The sequence below is a fragment of the Benincasa hispida genome, chromosome 2, assembly GCF_027475165.1.
Source record: "Benincasa hispida cultivar pf3 chromosome 2, pf3_genome.v1.1, whole genome shotgun sequence".
NCBI classification, from domain to species: Eukaryota; Viridiplantae; Streptophyta; class Magnoliopsida; order Cucurbitales; family Cucurbitaceae; genus Benincasa; species Benincasa hispida.
This window is the reverse complement of record NC_143479.1, coordinates 38,558,134-38,563,052: the sequence shown is the minus strand read 5'-3', so window position 1 is coordinate 38,563,052 and position 4,919 is coordinate 38,558,134.

The following is a 4,919-nucleotide window of genomic DNA, read 5'->3' as shown; positions in this document are numbered from 1 at the left end:
ACTTGTCGCATTGCTCATCCGTTCACATCCTGCATTTATTAAGCTTTCTGAGACATCGCCTTTTATTAACGCATTTTCATTATCGCATTACCAAAATTAATGCATCTTTATTATTATCGCATGATTCATCACTTTACAACACTATCGCATCAAATCCCTGTGTTCCACCTTAGGTCATCCTAAGACACTCGTTGCTAGGTTATACTTGGCTTATCAACAAGAAAACTTGTGATCAGTGCACGACTCTTGAAACTGTTTGCACACAACCATTATCGCATACTCTCATTAGCTTCAAGAATAACGCATCCATTTACGATACAACACCTTTAAAACTCTACTAATCCAAGAAAATTTATAATACCAAACTACTCTTATCATAAAAAGACATAGCAATAGTGGTAAGTTTGGATCGATCCGAAGGGAAGCGTGATTTGTTTCATTAAGCCAATTTTCTAACTAGAGCAGTAAATGAGGAGTTTGATGTGGAAGAGAAATAAAGATGCAGGAAAGTAAAATAAAGTGGGTAAATGTATCAAGGATTAGATATTCTAGCTCTTGGGAGTAAATGAATTCCTATGTAATTTCCCATCATCGGATTGTTTTTATTAACTCATATTGATTATGCTTAGCACAACAATTGTTTGACTAACCCTAACTAGAATCTACAAAGGTGGACAACTAATTAAGACTAAATCATACAAGCACCTGAATTAAATTAAAATTTCTAATGAAGCCCTAATTAACTAATTGCAATCAATTCAACCAAATTCGATAGCGATCAAGAAGAACCAATTAACACTTGCATTAAGTTCTAGGTTTCTACTGTGAAGTTAATTAATTGGATAGCCAACGTGATTAACTTAGTTTCCTTGAATTAAATCAAATCAAACAATTTAGGATCAAAGACGAGACTTAAAAACCCTAGCATGCAAGACTCAATTTTTTCTACTCAATAACTTAGGCTAGACGAAGACAAAGACATTGTACAAACCTAAAATTCTTTAGCAATTGAAATACATTCAAAGGAACGACCATCAGTCAAATCGATAAACATAAATCGAATAATTAAAACACATTCAAAGTGCATAAAGTCAATATGAAATTAATAAAAAAAACAATCCTCAAACCTGTTACATAAGTTTACATCCCAAGATCTAGAACCGAGGAACTCACCTCGACAACTTTATAGATAAAGAAGAAGAGATGAATTGATCTGATCCATGGAATACGACCTAAAAATAATAAAATATGACCTAAAATAAGATGCAAGAACAATGAAAATTAAGTTGGCTAACAACCTCTTTTCTTTCTCCATCTTTCTGCACCCCAAAACCCTAAATAGAAAAATCGAGGTAGCAACGTGGCGCTTTGGCAGAGTGCAGCTGCACTCTAGCCTTTTGTCATTGAGCGTTGCGCACAACACCACTGGCCCCTGCGATTGATCATCCATGTGCACGCTTCGATTTTCTCTGTCAAAGCATGCTACTACCCTCCAGCATCGCACTTAGCACCTAGCTAGCACAACGCTCCCTCCAGGGGCAATTTGGCTGTTTTTCCTCTTTTACTATTTCTTACTCCGTTTTGGCCTGAAATGCATCCAAACAGTCTCGATGGTCTTCTCTGCTCTTTGTCTGCTAAAACCACTAAATAAAGCATTAAATACCTAGGAACTGACAGGGTTTAGGTAGAAATAAATAGCTTCTTTGAAGAGCTATCAGGTTCATTAAGACTGATATGATATGGCTATACACTGTTGCCTAGATAAAATGTTTAACATGTTATGTAGAGGGTCCAGTAGTGGGTCACTTACTGAGTATTTCATAATTACCTTTTCTTATGATATGTTTTTCAGGTAAGGGAAAGGATGAACCGACGAATGACAAGAAGAATCTATAATCATGCCATTGGGACCAGACAGAAGCTTCCGTTGATGTTTATCATGTTTTTCATATTTGAAATGAGTCTTGTGTTGGGGTTGATGCCCTAAATCCCATAGGGTCATGTAGTTTGTAAATACTTGTATGAGCAATCTCTTTGTGATTTATAATATATGATATTTTATTCACTTCAATCTATGAAATATGACATATTTTAGTTGCATTAACCACAAACCAACAAACTAAGATCCATGGTTATCGTTATAACTTAAGCATGTATGTGGAGTCATACAAGTGGATCATGCTTTAAGTGATAACTTAAATGGTCTGTAGTATATAGATAAAAGAGGGATATTTTATCTTGGTGACACTACGAGTGTGACCCGCTTTGTAGGTGTTACAAATGTTATAAAGTGCTACAAATGATTTAATCCTAATCATTCATGTATTAGACATGCGAGTGAGGATACTCTATACAAAGGAGTTTGTATAAGACTGGACCACAAAATGTTTAGTCTCGTTATATAACGTCATTCATAATTGAGACTTTCATTTCACTAGGATAACCATAGGTAACATGACCTTAATCCTGAGTGAATTGTGAACTCTTGCCTCTGAGAGCAATCCTTTGATTTGTATGGGTGAGAGTGGGCAGATCGCCGACTCAACAAGTCTATCATTTTGGGAATTCGTCTAATTGGGGAGTTGGGAACTCAGCTACACAAGATGGAATTCACTCCTTCCCCGAAGTAGGGGTAAGTAGATAAATTTCTCCCTTAAGGATTGATTTCGGGGCTTGAACAATGTAACGCCACACATTCTCTTGGCCCGAGAAGGATTTAGTCATAGTAGGACTATGATCTATTATTCATTAGAGGAATCGGTGGTACTTAAGGAGTTAGATGTAACTACAAGGGAAAAATGGTAAATTGGCCCAGCTGTACTTACGAGCAATTTTTGAAGGATCGTCGTATTGTTAATTGGTTATATCCAATGGACACATAAATATATTTGTAGTGCGAAGAATGCAGCTGTCGGTCTTTAGTGGAATGCCCGATAGTTAACAGATGGTGGATATCGTGATTAAAGAGCTTAGTCAATTATTCACATACCGTTAGAGCTTCAAGCTACAGGTCCATAAGGTCCCCTTGGTAGCTCAATGGATTCAAGTTGAGAATAAGTTTTTGGGTTAGTTTGAAATGTTCAAATTAACAAGAGGGAATTTGATTATATACGATATAATTAAATTAATTTAATTATATATGATATAATTGATATGACATATTTGATACATTATTATTTGATTGGAGGAATTAATATAAATATGATTTATATTAAATTCCATAAAATAGGAAAAGAACAATGGTTTATATGTTGCATATGATGCAATATTAAAACTATAGGTTATAAATATAATATGATAAGTTAGTTATTATATTTATTTATAATTTATTAATTATGAGATAATTAATTTTCTTTTTCTCCAATAACTACCTTATTGGGTAGTTTCAGATGGTTTTATGGTTGACTGTGAGATAAAAAGAAAATTGATTTCAAAAATTCTTAAGACAACGAAACACACAAGATATCAAATAACTAATCGAGAGACTAAATGATCGTGTCGAGTTTTACTAAATGATAGTACTCGTTTACTACACGATTGAGCGTTAAGTCTATGCGATGGACTTCCATTTGCTACATGATCTTTCTGTTCAATACTCGATCATCTCCTCCTCTTCCATTCCTTTTTCCCTCTATCCAAAATCATACAGAGCCCATAACTCTTAGATTCTCACACCGAGAATACCAAGGTAATCTTGTGGTAGTGTCTTGTTCTGTTCGAGGTTCGAGTTTTATTCGCTGGTGATCGAGGAAGTTCCAGTTGCTCGTTGCGTTTGTGCTGTTCGACGTATTATTGAACGATCAAGGGAAATACGTGAAGAAAGAGTTCTTCAAAGGTATTGTCAGTCGATCCCTTGTATTTATTTATGAAGCATGTTGTAATTTATCATTAATGCATAATCGTTCCTGTATGATTGTAAATGTTTATGTTTGTTCACAATGGAGTTTGGAACAATCTGCTTCCCTTCACAGGTCCTCTATATTTAGAATTCCTTCATCTTGGTATCTGAAATTCTACAACTTTTTATGTTAAACTTTCAAATTCTTAAATGTTTTCCAGTTTTAAATTTATGTTTTTAAGGGGACCCCGATTAAATATTTTGTTTATTTGATTTATTTATTAATTTAAAATTTTGGTTTGAAATAGTCAGCTCTATTTCACTAAATTTATACTTTATTGGTCAAAATGTTTGAATGAAAATGTGTAGTCATGAGTAATGACCCTTGTCAATATTGGGTTATATGTCCTAAAACTCACAGTTTGTAAACTTTAAATATATTCTTATTTACAATAAAGATGTTGTTGAGATTATTTCAATAAAGTTATTATTGAATGTATAAATTGCATTTATGGATTCCTAAATCCAATAAACTAACAAACTCATGGCTATAACATGAATATTTAAACTTTATGTAGAAACATAAAAAGAATCAAGCTTGAGTATATAGCCAAAACAATCTATACGTATGTGAATATGGTTGGGTACTTTATCCTGGGGACACTATGGTTGTCGCCTGGTTTGTATATTGATACAAACAATGTGATCCCAAATTCGTTCATGTGGAGACATGCGAGTGGGGGCATCCTATGCAAAAGATGTTTGTATAAGACTGGATCACGAAATAGTCACTTTTTCTTTATAACAACCGTTTACTGTTAAGATTGACTATTTCAATTTAATGACCTGAGATGATCTCAATCCTGAGCTAACTATGAACTCCTATTTATTGGGGTTTTTCCTTTAATATGCATGGTGAGAGTGGCTCAATATCGCTGTTCAATAAGTATCCCATTTTAGGGGTAAGATCAGATAGATAGTTGGGAACATAGTTGTGCAAGATGAATTCACTCCTACTCATTTTAGGGTTAGCATATAGGTTGTTCCCTTAAGGACTGGCTCCTGGTCTTGAACAAAAGGG